Source organism: Crocodylus porosus, unplaced genomic scaffold (genome assembly GCF_001723895.1).
Source record: "Crocodylus porosus isolate Cpor-Errol unplaced genomic scaffold, CroPor_comp1, whole genome shotgun sequence".
NCBI lineage: Eukaryota > Metazoa > Chordata > Crocodylia > Crocodylidae > Crocodylus > Crocodylus porosus.
The window spans coordinates 17,847,583-17,864,143 of NW_017728922.1; positions in this window are offsets into that span (position 1 = coordinate 17,847,583).

The window sequence follows — 16,561 nt, forward strand, 5'->3', positions numbered from 1 at the left end:
AATCTTTATACAATGTGTAGTTTAACTTGTATAAAATTAAATCAGTGACTCAAACTCTTGTGCTTATGCCAATGGAACTGAACTCTTTTTTGCAAGCACAGCAGATCTACCACTGTGATGGACTTCAGCGGAACCATTATCCCGTGTATAACTTTTGCAGGTCTCATGATAAAAGAAATTAAATGTAGCAGCAAATACTGTAGCTTTTTTGTAACTTCATAACGAGAACTCTGTATCTGGGTTTATCGTGCATCTGTAATTCTGGCCACACTGTGGCCTTTGGAAATGCAAACTTTACTTTCAGTCAGGCTGAAACCTGCCATAGATTTGCAAGTGTGCCATTTGCCCTAAGCAGCGTAGCCCAAAATATCTTGAGAGCTTTTTTATGCTCAAGACACAACTACTACAGCAAGGAGACTTGTTTTGTTTTGTTTTTGTTTATTCTATGGCAACAAAACACACTAGGCTTTTTTGTGACCACTTCCCCCTGGTGCAGATGGCTAGTCTGTTGAAAGCAGAGAAGCCATTTTTAGACAGCATGTAAAAATTTCTTTAATTTTATTGAAAGTCCCGTGCTAGACTTGCTGTCAAATACAGCCCCCTTTTCAGCAAATTGTTCCATACTATATACTTGTCACAACACTTGGTTAAATTTTGGTTACCGAAAGAACGCTGAAAAGATTGAGCTGCTTAAACTGATGTTTGCCATAAGCACTTCTGATCAGATCTGGGAATTCTTAATTATGGTGTGCGGCGTGCTAGTATTTCCAACGTCATGCTTGGCCATGCAGTTCTTGCTCTTTATTAAACAAGTCCACCACCAGCCTGATCCTTGGCTATTAATTGTGGTCCCTGAAGATGGCAAATGTAAACTTGAAATATTACCAATCCAATTTTTAGGCAGAAAAAAACATAACTATCCTGTTCATCCTACAAATTCTTTCCCCTCATTACCTCATGCCAAACGTGAATAGCTATCACTATTTTGTTATCAAGCCTGGCTTTCCCTATGACTCGGTTCTACAACACAGTTACAAGTACCCAGCATGGGAACCTATGGTATATCAAATAGTGTAGCGATGGTAAACATTTAGTTGAATGTCAAAAAAAAAAATTATACTTCCTAAATTTCATTAAAAATGTCCATTATGATGTAAATTGAGCTGCTGTGAAACGACGTCTGCAGTACTAGAATGCTGCAGGATTCAGAGGTTTTGCCATGGAATACTGGTATACTGTGGAGAACAGGTGAGGAGACTATAACTATATGAACTTAAAGGTGGTATATCAAGCCATGTCTTTGCCTACCTTTAACTAGGAACCTTCTTCCTACTGAAACTACTTTGTGTGAAATTAAGTGACTTGTGCTGTGCTACTGCAATGAGAACTTGGGATTACTCAGACTATTAGCTGGGGGGGGGGGAGAGTGGGGAGATTCCCTCCTACAAGTATGCCAAAGATATTTTTTTCTGGCATGTTTTTTGTGGCATGTGTTACCTGAACTCTTTAAAACAAACAAAACGACCTGTGAAAATGATCAACTAGCAAAGGCCATCTTAAAATGGTCTGGCTTGCATATATCGGAGCTTTGTGCACACAACCTCGTGTTGAGAAATGAAGTGGGATATTTCAACCTAAAACTAAACCCCAAGTGTCCTACTGTTTTTTATGGGAGATATTCAAGGCAGACTGCCAATGCCCCCTCACCCCCCAGTCATTCCTGAATATTTGGATCTAAAATGAAATTCTAAATCCCACAGTCCAAGGCACCCCTTTGAAAACTTATTTTTCACTCACTTTTGAACACAGAATTGCTCTTATAAAGTTTTTAACATGGGCTCCTATTTGAAATCTGAATTTCTCATGCGATTCATATTTCCACACTTAACAGTATTGAGTGGCACCTTGTGTCGGGCTTGAAAGGTTCTCTAGGCACCTGTATGGACTGTGGTCTAAGGAACATTTGTTTTAAAACAAAAGGCTATGCATACATATGTAACATTCTTATACATTGCCTTATTTGTGTCTACTGATAGCTGGATTTACAATGTATGCATGCCTTGAATTCTTTTGGAAATGAAGTGACCCACTATTACTACTATATTTTTTTTGAGAGGCCCTAACTGTAGAGATTGGATGTTATCTTTTGAAGTGTAGGTAAAAAAAACTTGCTGGGGAAAACTACAGCTGTAAATATCTTAAAGTTTGTAGGCAGACATTCAGGCTCTATAGTTTTGTAAGTGGTGGCAAATTAATTTTGAGGAAATAAAATGTTTTGAAGACAACGTTCCCTTTCACACATTTACGAGCTTTCCGTCAAATTCTCAAGTCTATAAATCATTTATCAAGATCACATTCCTTAAGTCTGGGGTGTTTGACAGCTCACCTGCAGGCCACATTTAGCCCCCAGTACTCTCTTGCAGGGCTCCCTATGGGTCTGGTAATGTGGCTGTGTGGGAGTGGCAGCACCATTTCCCCACTGCTAAATTTTTGGACCCTTGGGGAGGTCAAGGATCCTGGGTGCTAGATTGGGTGCCTTATCCCAGCATGAGTTTGCTTGGGGCAGCCCAGACTGTTAGGGCCCAGTCCTGACATGCAGGGTCAGAAAGGGATGGAGCCTAGGCCCCGGTTTCCAATCCCAACAGCACAAATGAGGCTGCATAGGGCCCTATCCCGGCATCTAGGGCTTGATCTGGTCACAGGCTGGTTCCATGTCTCGTATGGCCTGCAGGTCTGCTGCCTTAAGTAATTTGGAGTATAGACAACCCCTTCTTAATGCAGTCTCACTTAGAGCTACTTTGCTGTAGTGCTCATGTAAAATGAAAACCTGATTTCACTTAGCACTGAGCCAGTTTTATTATAGCACTCAGTGAAGCAGCAGCGATAGTAAGAACTGGTGAGTGGCAGCAATAGGGTGGGTGGGAGTGAGTGCAGAGCCTGTACTGGTGCTGCAGGGGCCCAGAGTGGGGCAGCAGGAGCAGTGGCCTGGACTGGTGCACAGTGCTGGAGTGGCTGGTAGACAAGGGTGGGGAGAAGCAACGGGTGAGGAGCAGAGGGGGGAGATGGACAGGCATGAGAGTGGGTCCTCTGTCTATGTTTGGGGCCAGGGCCGGAGGGGACCCATGGAGTGGCAGCAGCACGGGGCTGGCACGTGGGGCTGGAGAGGCCGGCAGGCAGGCAGAGGGGTCGGAAGAGGCGGGGATGGTGGGAAGCTACAGCAGGAGGTGCCCAGTACCTAATTCTCTCTACGTTAATTCCTACCGGGGAAATGGGTTTCGCTTAGCATGGTTCTGCTTAACACTTGTCTTTTCCTGAACCAATTAAGAGCGTTAAGCGGCAGTTGCCTGTAGTTGTAATGTCTCCCTCCCTTCCCCAGAACCACCCTACATCTCCTTTAATGCACAGTCAATCTTCAGCATGATTTGCAAACAGAGAAGAATCTAGTACTGGAGAAAAAGGAAGATTTCAGTACTGTGGATACTGAACGTTAGGCCAGTACAAGTAGGCAGCTATTTGATCCAGCTTCAGATCTAGCTGCTTCGGATGCCAGCGATCTGATCCGGAGCTCTGGATTGGGTTTCTGCTTCAATCCGGCTAAAGCAACTTCTAAGGTGCCTCAGAGATCTGGCCATAGGGTATAATGGGGAATCAATGAAATATCTATAGCTTTGTTGTTTTCTGTCTGATCTGGATAAAACTTGCAGGGGTGGTAGCTTCTGCTGAGAGCATGAAGGCTGCCAAGTTTCAAGAAGATTGGTGCAGGGGTTTGGGTGGAACTGCACCCCAAATTTTTTTAAAGGAAATCTCATGTCACGCATATGTGTTACACCACGGGGGGGGTGAAAGCTGCAGCGGTAGTAGCCCCTTCTCAGGCCACGAAGCCTGCCAAGTTTCAAGGAGATTGGTGCAGGGGTTTGGGTGGAACTGCACCCCAAATTTTTTTAAAGGAAATCTCATGTCACGCATATGTGTTACACCACGGGGGGGGTGAAAGCTGCAGCGGTAGTAGCCCCTTCTCAGGCCACGAAGCCTGCCAAGTTTCAAGGAGATTGGTGCAGGGGTTTGGGGGAAACTGCGAACAAGCAAAACTCATGACATGGGTGACACTGTGTTAAGCTACAGGGATGGTAACACCTGCTGTGACCACAAAGCCTGCCAGCTATTGAGGAGATAGGGCCCCAGAACCCCTGTACCTACACCCCTAGCTGCTGACAGGCAAAACTCATGACATGGGTGCTTGTGCAATTGACTGTCTCTGTCTCGGGACTGGGTGGGGAGGGGAGACACTACTGCAGGCCCGGCTGCTAAGGTACTGTGTTACCAGTCATGATTCACTCAGGGATCAGCTACTAAAAACCACAGACTAAGGAGAGGAAATAATCAATACAGACAAATAAACTGGCCCAAGACAGACAAGACAGTTGCACAAGCACCCATCACGAGTTTTGCCTGTCAGCAGCTAGGTGTGCAGGGCCCCAGAAGCCCTGCACCCATCTCCTTGACACCTGGCAGGCTTTGTGGCGGCAGCAGGGGCAGCTTCCCCACCACCCCCAGTTTGGTGTAACACATACATGTGACATGAGTTTTGCTTTCAAGAATTTGGGGTGCAGTTCCCCCCTGAACCCCTGTACTGATCTTCTTGAAACTTGGTTGGCTTCATGCTCTCAGCAGAGGCTACCACCCCTGCAAGTTTCATCCAAATTGGACAAAAAACAACGTTATGGATATTTCATTGATTCCCCATTATACTCTATGGCCGAATTGGCTCCAAATCTTTTCCAAAGCAATTTGGAAGCTCCAGATTGATTCGGACAGCCTAAAGATTCCAGCAATTCAATTCGGATTCATAGATTCAGCCTCTGAATCATCCCCAAATCCAAATCATGATCTGAAGCTTTACACAGCCCTACTGAACATGCAATATTTGATCATATGAGAAATTAAAGTTGCTTTTACTTGGGATGTGTAAACCTTTCATTAAAAGCCTTTCACTTAAATGCCTGTCAATAATGTACAAGAGCCCTTGATCTAAAACATTTAGAACTGTGCTTGGTATGTAAAAGAGCTGTATGATTGCTCAGAGCTCTGGTATGAAACTGGAGATAGGTCTGTTCAAAGTCCCTGGGTTGGGTTCAGAGGGGAGAGCAACACGGATGATGTGGAGGGTGTATACTATAGACCACCAGACCAAGAGGATGAGGTAAATGAGGCTTTCTTCAGACAGCAAGCAGAAGTTTCCAGATCACAAACCGTGGTTCTTGTGCAGCACTTCAATCACCCTGACATCTGCTGGGAGAACAATACAGCAGTGTGCAGGCAATCCAGGAAGATTTTGGAGAGCGTTGGATACAACTTCCAGCTACAAGAGTTGGAGAGACCAACTAGGGGCCATGCTCTTCTTGACCTGCTGGTCACAAACAGAATTAGTGGGGGATGTAGCAGTAGAGGGCAAGGTGGGCAGTAGTGACCACAAGATTGACTTCAGGAGCCTGACAAAAAGAAGAAAAGAGCAGCAAAGTATGGACCCTGGACTTCAGAAAAGCAGACTGGGCAAGCGACTAGCAGAGAACTCTGGTGAGCTTAAATGTAAGAAGAAGGTGACAAGAAGTCTTCACAGGCAAGGTCAGCTCCCAGATCGCTGCACTGGGCAGGACAGTTTGGAGAGAAAGTAAGCAGCTCTCAGTGAAGAAAGAATGGGTTAGGGACTATTTAGAAAAGCTAGACGTGTACAAGTCTTCTGGGGCCAGATGCAATGCATCTAAGGGTGCTGAGGGAGTTGGCTGATGTGATTTCAGAGCCTCTGGCCATTATCTTGAAAACTTGTCATTGGGGAAGGTCCCAGATGATTGGAAAAGGACAAATATAAGTGCCCATCTTTAAGAAAGGAAAGGAAAAGAAAGGAAAGGAGGAAGATTCAAGGAACTACAGACCAGTCAGCCTCAGCTCAGTCCCCCAAAAAATCATTGAGTAGGTCCTTAAAGAATCCATTTCTAAGCACTTGGAGGAGATGATTAGGAACAGTCAGCATGGATTCACCAAGAGCAAGTCATGCTTGACCAACCTGATTACCTTCTGTGATGAGATGACTGGCTCTGGATGTGGAGAAAGTAGTGGACATAATATACCTTGACTTTAGCAAAGCTTTTGATACAGTCTCTCAGCATTCTTGCAAGCAAGCTGAGGAGGTTTGGGTTGGATGAATGGACTGTAAGGTGGATAGAAAATAGGCCTGTGTGAAGCGGCTAGTATGCACTTTGGATTCAGCTGATTCAGGGGACAGTGATTTGATTTGGTGATTTGAATCACTGTCCCAAATTGATTTGGCCGAATCTCCAAATCACACAGGCCCCATCCCCTGCCCACTCTCAATGGCTGCCCTGTCCACCCCAGCTCCAAGCTGGGGGAGCAGGAAGGGGATGGGACCTGGTGGGAGTCCCCCCATGGTCCCCTCTCCTCTTCTTCAGTCGCCCCTCCCCTGCCCCCTACTTGCCAGCATGTAGTCAGAGTCTAGCTCCCTGCTGCAGCATGCAGGGACTGCCCAAATGGCTTGAACTGTTCAAAACTTTTCTGAATTGATTTGGAGAGCTTTGAATTGATTCAGATCTTTTAATTGGTCCTGGTTAGGATTTGGAGATTTGGCCACCAAATCGGGCTGAATCTCCTAATCGAATCAGCACCCAAAGCTTTGCACAGCCCTAATAGAAAGCTAGCTGGATTGTTGGGTCCAGTGGGTACTAATCAATGGCTCAATGTCTAGTTGCCAGCCAGTATCAAGTGGAGCACCCAGAGGTCAGTCCTGGAGCCTGTTTTGTTCATCATCTTCATTAACAATCTGGAAGATGGCACAGAGTGCACCCTCAGCAAGTCTGGATAACACCAAGTTGTGGGGAGTAGTAAATATGCTGGATGGTAGGGCTAGGATTCAGAGTGACCTAAGCAAACTGGAGGATTGGGTCAAAAGAAATCTCATGACATTCAACAAGGACAAGTGCAAAGTCCTGCACTTGGAACGGACAAATCCCATGCACCAGTACAGCCTGGGGACTAACTGGTTAAGCAGCATAGAAAAGGACCTGGGGGTTACAGTGGACAGTAAGATGGATATGACTCAGCAGTGTGCCCTTATTGCCAAGACAGCTAAGGGCATACTGGGCTGCATTAGTATAAGCGTTGCTAGCAGATCATGGAAAGTAATTATTCTGCTCTATTTTGTACTGGTGAGGCCATATCTGGAGTACTGTGTCCAGCTTTGGGCCCTCTGCTATAAAAAGGATGTGGACAAGTTGGAGAGAGTTCAGCAGAGAGCAGTGAAAATGGTTCAGGGGCTGGGGCACGTGATTTCTAAGGACAGGCTGAGGGAAGTGGGTTTATTTCATCTGCAGAAGAGAAGACTGAAGGGTGGTCCCAGAAAGGATGGAGCTAAACTCTTTTCAGTGATGACAGAACAAGGAGCAATGATCTCAAGTTGCAGCAATATTGGGCTGAAACTTGAGCCCTTCTTTGTGGGCAAGAAGAACTATATGATTATCTAAAGGCACTCGTCTGATAGAAGCTTTATTGACTACACAAATATCTGCTAAATACAAAGCAATTATTCAATTGGGTCAAAAGACCCTACATGTAGCCGACTTTACTGTATACATATAGCCAACTTTACTGGGTTTGCCAGAATATAAGCAGGCAGTTACCAAAAACTGAGCTTGTTAACATGAATCCTCAGTCACAGTCTGTCTAGAGCTGTTACTCAGGAGTCACGTCCCTCAGTCAGCTGTACTAGGTTAGCTTCCCCGGTTGCACTGCTCCAAGTCTGAAGGCTTGACGTTACCTGGTAGGGGAAACACCATGTATCTGGGCCCATAAGGGTAGTTTTCCATGAGCGTTCCTGGGGATAACTGTTTTTCTGGCATAGTTTAGTACCTGCTGAGGTGCCAGGGTTTAAAGCCCCCTTTATTGACATGGGAGGCTCTATGGAAATAGGAGGCTCCTCCCTAACTTGCTGAGGGCAGGTGAAACTTGGGGGCATCAGAACCCCAAGCCCCTGGGCTTAGGCCTGCACATAGGATGCCTGCCAAAAGATGTTGGAAATATCTGAAGCCCCTGGTGGAGGTGGAGGATGTTTGCTGGTTGTAGAGCCACTTACGGTTCTGGGCTGACTCACAGATTTGGACTTGATTTGGCTTGTTCCAAATGCTGTTTTACTACATATGTTCCTACCAGTTGAGTTTGAGGTTTCGGAGTGTATCAGAGAGGGACAATAACTTTATCAAGTCCCTCTTAATGGACTATCCAAACCCTACTACGGTTGCTATTAAGTGTGATATTTCATTCTTTTCCACACGTCTACAGGGGCCACATTGGACAGTGTTCTGGAATCCCACAAGTTAGAGTTTTCTCTTTTCCATTACTAGGGGAAAGGGTTTTGCTATTACACATGACGGTACTATCTTGTAGGGCTGTGTGAAGCTTCGGATGGTGATTTGATTCGGAGGAGATTCGGCCTGATTCAGTGGCCGAATCTCCGAATCCAAATCGAAGCAGGGGACCAATTTAAAGGTCAGCATTGATTCAAAGCTCTCTGAATCTGATGATTTGGGCAGTCCCCAATGGCTGCAGCAGGGAGCTGAAGCTGACTCTGAGCTGGTAAGTACTAGGGGCGGGAGAGGGGTGCTGGGGGAGGGAACCATGGCGGGACTCCTACCAGCCCCCCTCCCCTGCCTGCTCCCCCAGCCCCTGCCCATGGCTGCCCTGCCTACCCCAGCTCCCAGTGCTTTAAAAAAAAGCCCCAGAACTCACCGCTCCTGCAGCAGCCTCAGGGCTTCAGGGGCTCATGCGGAGTTCCCCTGCGTGGTGTGGAGCAGCAGAGATCGTCCCCCATGCCGGTGGGAGCAGTGACAATGGTTTTTTTTTGCTTTTCTTTTCTTTAGGGACTGGAGCTGGCCCAGGCGGGGCTGAGGGAGCGAGGTGGGGGAGATCAGGGGACTTGTGCAGAGCCCCTGACGCAGTGTAAGGCAGTGGGGGGTAGAGGGGATTGCCCCTCGCCTGGCAGCACCCTCTGAGTCAGGGCTTTTTTTTAAGTAAGTGCTGGGAGCTGGGGCAGGCAGGACAGTCATTGCCAGGCTGGGAGAGGGACGGGGGATGGGCCTGGCCTGGATGGTTTGGAGATGCAGCAGCATCCAAATCTCTGAATAAGATTCAGCCAAATTGGGACAGTGATCTGAATCACCGAATTGAATCACTGTCCCCCGAATCGGCCAAATCTGAAGCAAATACTAGCTGCTTCGTGTAGGCCTACTATCTTGATATTTTCTGTTTGTCTATATAAGATTAATGGGAACACTCTTTAGCATCTGTAATCCTGCTGTTACTTCTGTGTTAATTGTGACTTCATTTCCTCCCTGTGAATCAGTCTGCCAGCTAAGGAGCCAATAATTGGGATTAAGTTTTCAACAATTACCTCCCTGGTAGTACTTTTTTATGCATCCTCCCAGTGGTTTTACCCACAAGGCCACTGTCATTTTCCATCTACCTGTTCTATAGGGATTCATTGTTCTTGCAGGGTTTTATTTTGTATGTATGGATCTGAAACAACAACTACACCACTTACAACCAGTATAGGACTGCTTTCTTCAACAGCTTCCTTTTCTTTTGACCAACACTAAAGAATGCAAAACAATACCAGTACATCCCCCCCACCCCCATCCCTCCCCAAAATGATAATCAGTACTTCTTTTTTTTGCTTCCTGGTCACTTCCCAATGCCAGAATGTGAAAAACATCCTGCAAAACAAAACATAAGGGACTCAACCCCAAATGGGTTAATTATATAAGCACATTTATATATAGCTGGTATCACTGTCCTGTCCCTTCTAATTTTTTAAATTGTGATGAATGAAACAATTTCTGGATTTTCTTGTTCTCTCTTAATTTCCAGCTGATACATGGTGGGACTTGCCTTATTTACAGTAAGTCCAAGCCATATAGGGACCAATGCTCGTTGCTTCTCATGTGTTGTGCGACACATTACTTATTGCCTACTTGGCCACTCGTAAGGATGTAACATAGGACCTAATTGTCCATTTTTTGATGGTTAAGCTTAAGTGCTATTGCAATCTGCTGATGTGGTTTGGAAATGGTCTGCATTAACTTCTGCATCCAGTAATCTGTGAGTAGTTGAGGCTGTAGCTCATCTGGAGGCTCCCCTTCTAGCCTCCATTGTTCAGGCAATCTCATTTTCTTGCCTGTCATAGCCTCATGAGGAGTATAGCCATGTGATGCTGTTGATCCTTGGAGTGCCATTAGAACCAAAGGTAATTTTTCATCCCAGTGCTTTTCTTGCTGTGCTAGCACCTTTTTCAGAGCTAACTTCAAGGCTCTGTTAGTCCTTTCCACTAAATCTGAGCTCTGTGTATGCCCTGCAATATGTAACCGTTGCTTGGTTCCTAGAGCTTGACATACTCCCTTGGTTATCTCTTCCTCAAAGCGGGGTCCTTGATCTAAGTCAATTTCCTGTGATACTAGTAGAACAGGTATTTTCATGCCATGAAGTATTTTTGCAGTAGTTAACATACCATTTCTCCAAGTGGGAATGGCTTCTACCCAATTGGTAAATGCACTTATAATTACCAAACCATACTTATTACCCCTCGGACTTCTAGGCAGTTTGATGTACAGTAAAAGTTCTGGTATCTGGCACGCCCGGGAATGGGGGGTGCCGGATAACACAAGGTGCCGGTTAAGGGGGAGGCCTCGGCCGCCGCTTCTCCTGCCGCGCCCGCATCGCCGCCTCTCCTGCGGGCCCCGCACAACCCTGCGCAGCCCGTTCTCCCCCGGACCGCGGGGGCGCGGCAGCACAGCCTGCTTTGCTCCGGGCCGCGGGGGGGTAGTTGGAGAAACCGGAAGTACGCGGTGGGCACTTTCGGTTTCACGTTTCCTGACAAGCCGGCATGCCGGTTAAGAGAGCCCGCCGGCTTGGAAAGTGCTAGTTACCGGAGAGTTTGCTGTAAGCAATCAGCAGCCCGCTGCAGGGGCCGTCAGTCCTCTGATGGCCCAATGGGCCCTTGACTGCTTTAGCACCTGGATTATTAGCAGCATTAGGTAAACTCTTGTGTACATATTGCTCAGCATCCTTTCTCGTTTTTGGTCACCATCTAGCTGCCTGCAATTGCTTTAGTGTCTTCTCTACTCCTGAATGTCAGTTATTGTGAGAGAGTGTAATCGTTTCAGTTTTGATCTGAGTAGGTACTACACACACAGGGGCTTTGTCTGTCTTTGCTCTTTTAGCTAAAATTAATCCAAATTTATATTTCCAAATCTTCCATCCCCAAATCTCCTGTTTACTCACCAGCTTTTGTAATTGCTCATCTTCCTTTTGCACTTTCACTAAGTCTAAGCTCAAAACTTTACTTTGTGCTGCTGCTACTGGAGTTACCTTTTTTCTTGGATTTCCATAGGGGACCCTTTTTCACTCCTGCTTTTGCAGTCAAATCCACTTTTCCATTTCACTTAGCCTCTTCAGTCCCCTTTTTATGGGCTTTAACTCTTTTAATTTTGACCTTAAAATCCTATTTTCTGCTAATTTCTACATGTATTCTAGTTTTTCTATGTATACTATTGGTACTCCATCAGATGTCTGCATGTTCCTCTTTTTTCACACTGGCATCCAACCAACCAGTGCTCTTCAATCTAAATTTATGCATTTTTGGAGTCCCATACCTGCATATAACTTCTGTGAACAATTTCTTTGCCCCCACCTAGGAAGTGTATGCTTTTATAGGAAAAGCCTCTACCCATCTGGAAAAGGAGTCAATTACTACTAATAAATACTGATTTCCATATTTATCCCAAGGCAATTTATTGATTAAATTAATTTGTGACATACTCCCTGGGCCTTCCCTACTTGTGGCAATGCGGCAGTCTTTTCTTTAAGAGACAGGTTTTTCAATGTGTACCCTGCTATGCATTTTCCCTCCTTGGCCTTTACCAGGGTTTTTTTTGTCAGGGTGTGCTCCCGCCAGCCTTTTCCCATTGAAGGGTAACTCACAAGGCACTGGGAGCTAGGGTTTTCAGGCACCCTGTACTTGCCTTTTCCTGGGGTGGCAACGTGTGGCATTTTGTAGAAACTACCCCACCGTGAGTAGCTCCACCACATTAAACAGTCTCAGGAGGGTGTAGTTTTCAGGGTTTACCCAGTACTGATCTGCAGCTCATCTGCCCTGATCATATTTACTCCTTATGAGCACAGTCTCTTACTTCTGGGGTTCTTGTTACCACAAAGATCGTATTTGACATTTACCATAAAACTTGTGTTCCACTTCAGATGGTATCTATACCACCAAAAATGTTTTTATAATAAATAAATCCTTCAATAATTTGAATTGAAACAGGCAAACCTACTTTTTAAAATTTACTATAGCTGCCCAAACAATACTACACCATTGCTAAACCAAATCTAGCTTTGATTTTTAATTTTGTGTTTAAAAAAAAAAAAAAAAAAAAAGAGGTCCCAGTTTAGGGAAGAAATAACTCTGCAGGTAATGACTTCCTGTAAAACAATGGGTTAATGCAGTTTTTTACGCACATCTTGCTCTGTTGGTGTTATAAATAGCATTTACATACAAACGAAAATTGCTGTCTTTTATTTCAAGTATTAAAATAACCTTCCAGTCCAAACTGGATGGACGTGTCCTGGTCTGGGATCCATGGACAAATTCATTTTTAAAGGAGATATTACCAATGATTTTTATCACATCTTTATGATATTCATCTGCACTTAAACTTTTAACAACTTAAAATAAACTAAACAAACAAACAACAAACCACACAACAAAAAAACAAAACAAGAATTATAATAATAAAGCCATGGCTTAAGTTAAAAAAAACCAAAACACTGTTGATGGTAATGTAGCCTTGTAGTCTATCAATCACCTTTGTTACCGGACTGAATTTTACGCTATGGTTTCTGCAAAAAAACCCCCCAACAAACGCACACAAACCTGCCAAGGAAAACTTCTTGCAGTGAAAAATTATTCATATTTACAATGCTTACGTTTTAAAAATGAGTTTTTTTTCCTATCGAAGGGCAATTTTCCCCTCAGAATTTTTATTTGGAAAGCTTTTTTTCACATTTCTACTACTGGGCATGGTGAAATCTTTGTGATACTTGGATAAGACAATACTGTTGATTCCCTGAATATAAATTTAAAATTATACCAGCACTTTTATACCAAGGAAAAAGAAAGCAAAATACTAACTGCATTAGCCAAATTCAATACTGAAAATCATTTCACCCCTCCTACTATAGCTGCTAAAATTCCAGGGTACTTTGCCTACAATATTTGTTACTGCACTTAAAGCTCTGAAGTTTGTCAGTTTTCAGGTTTTTCCCTTTGCCTTTTAAACCAGACCAAATCTGGGAGTTGCAAACACTAAGCATTTATATTATTACTTTCTGATTTAACAAACTATTTACTATGAGTTATAATCTCATTTTAGTTTCTAGTGAATATTTACACTGCCTTTGTGGGGGAGGCTGTGATCCCTCAATCAAGACATGTCTGTACCTTGCCACATTTTATTTCTTCCTGCGTGTGCCATCTAGCAATTTTTCCTTCTCTGATCTGCTCTTGGATTATTTGCTTCACAGTAGTTACAAGCATGTTTCATTGCTGCTGTAACGTTTTCCAAGAGACCAGACCCTTAAAGAAATCATCATTCCAAGGTCCCTTTCCACATGCCGCTACAAATGTTTCTAACATAGTTTTCTCTTTACTTCCCATCGTCTGAATAATGCAAGGTTCAAACTTCATAGCTCTAATGGGCTTCGTCCCCAAACCTTTGTATGAATTACCAGACTTCAGATGACCTACAAGGTATAGGTTGTGACCCCAATCTTGAAGTTATAACTGCCTCTTATCAACAAAACCTAGTTCATCTGACTGTAGTTAATCAGTTCTCCTCCCATGTCCTATCTGGGGTGCCGATTTGTTGGGTTGAAACTCCGGCCCTACTTCTCTGTGGGCATGGAGAACTCCGCGATTAACTCATGGCACTCATCTGATAATCAGCCAGAAACTTTATTGACTACACAAATATCCACTATGAAATCTATGAAAGGAAAACTGATTTAGAGAGCAAATTTAGATTAGACATCAGGAAGAACTTTATGGTAAGGGTGACCAGAATCTGGAATGGGCTTCTAAAGGAGGAGGTGCTGTCCCCAACCTTGGGGGTCTTTAAGAGGAGACTGGACAAGCACCTGACTGGACAAGCACAAGCGCTCTTTCCTGTCCAGAGCAGAGGGTCAGACTTGATGATCTGCTGAGGTCCCTTCTGAATGTAAAAATCGATGAAATCTATGAAGTGCAAAGTCCTGCACTTAGGACGGAAGAATCTCATGCACCAGTACAGGCTGGGGACTGACTGGTTAAGCAGCATCTCTGCAGAAAAGGACCTGGGGGTTACAGTGGTGAACAATAAGATGGATATGAATCAGCATGTTGCCAAGACGGCTAATGGCAAAATGGGCTGCATTTGTATAAGCGTTGCTGGCAGATCAAGGAAAGTAATTATTCTGCTCTATTTTGCCGTGGTGAGGCCTCATCTGGAATATTGTGTCTAGTTTTGGGCCTCCCACTATAAAAAAGATGTAGACAAGTTGGAGAGAGTTCAGTGAAGGGCAATGAAAATGTTTCGGGGGCTGGGGCACATGAGTTCTGAGGAGAAGCTGAGGGAACTGGGTTTATTTAGTCTGCAGAAGAGAAGACTGAAGGGTGGTCCCAGAGAGGATGGAGCTAAATTGTTTTCAGTGGTGACAGATGACAGAACAAGGAGCAATGGTCTCAAGTTGCAACAATAGAGGCTTAAGTTGGATCTTAGGAAACACTTTCTCACTGGGAGGGTGGTACAAGTTACCTAGAGAGGTGGTAGAGTCTCCATCCTTGAAGGTTTTTAAAACCCAGCTAGACAAAGCCTTGGCTGGGATGATCTAGTTGGGGATGGTTCTGGTTTGAGTAGGGGGTTGGACTAGATGACCTCCTGAGGTCCCTTCCAACCCTAATTTTCTATGATTTTCTATTATTCTACTTGAAATTTCTGAAGTAAATATTTATATGGGGAAGGAAGATTTACCAACCCTCAGGAGATACGATATAATATAACTTTCTTTTCTGCTTCCCTTAACATCACATTTGAAGTAAGATGAGAAGGACTTCTATTTACTACTTTGCAGGCTTCCTGGGTAAAAGTTTCTAATACACTTGACATTGATATAAGGCAATGTAGTACTTTAGTCTGTTTCTCGAACGTTCTGTGTGGAGAAACATTCTTCCAAGAACATGAGATGTCATGGTCATGTGATCATAAACTTGCCCAAATTCTGTTTCAATGCTTCTATTCAGCATTTGTTCAGTGTCTGAGGGACTGGTAAAACACTATTTTGATCTGTGCTGAAACAGAATAATGATCTCAGTTGAGATCTCATTTAATGTGATCTCATTTAAAAAGTCTATATCTACTTAACTGAGAAATCATTCAGCACTATTAACAATCCACTTTGGACGTGCATTATGGTAACTCTGAATAGGAGCATCCATACAGGGTCCTTTTGGAAAAAACTAACCTGCTTTAGAGTTATACTCCACCTAAATATGAATTAAGTTTTCTGTGTAGATGAGTTCAAAGAAAGGATTCTCTCTTCCATTTTAGAATAGCATTCTATCTTGTCTCCAGCTACATCAAGTCTTTTTATCAGAAGGCAAAGTTAAGCCCCAGAATACACTTAGTTAGTGCATCAGAAAAAGAAGTCTTTTTGATCTCTTTAATGAGTATCCCAACCCTTGGTGCATGTAATTTTAAAATTGTTGCTCTAATGTAAAGAGATATGTTAGGAGCAAATTGAGAGCAGTGTGGACAATCTTGTGTTTGCGAGACTTTTGAACAAAGATGAACTCATACTCTTGCAGAGTCCAAGGACTGTTGCAATTTTAAAGGCTGAACTTATTTTCCAGAATTATTCTGAAAAGCTGAATTGCAGTGTATCTTTTGGAAGGACTCCAGTTCTGATCTTTACAAGTTTTATTGTACATAAACAGTATGTTATGTCAGAATTGACTGGAAAGGAGTGCCTGTGCTAGCAGAAATTAGACTACCCTGCTATAGGCATGTTCTGTAATAGTATTTGCACATCAATCTATTATCTGAAGCATATGGCAAGCCACATGTAACAAGCCTTATCATTTCCTAGAACAGCACAGAAGGGTTGACTGGGGAAAATGAATTCTGAACTTTCTCTTCTAAAGCAAATGTTTACTATTTTAGAACTTTATTTATATAAAACAACCAACACAGTAACACACTTAAAAACAAAGATCTCTTAATGTGGAGCAATATAGTTTTTAGTGGGTGTGTTACACAAGATATTTACTGTACAGTGGACAAATTAGCTGCAGAGTAAACATCTTGTGTGCCCCTATTAGGCTTGAGTAAACTAATTTAAGTAATAATCTTGCTGCAGAGTAAAAACTACAGCAATGTATGTGTAGAGGCTGCCCTGGCTGGCTGGGGCA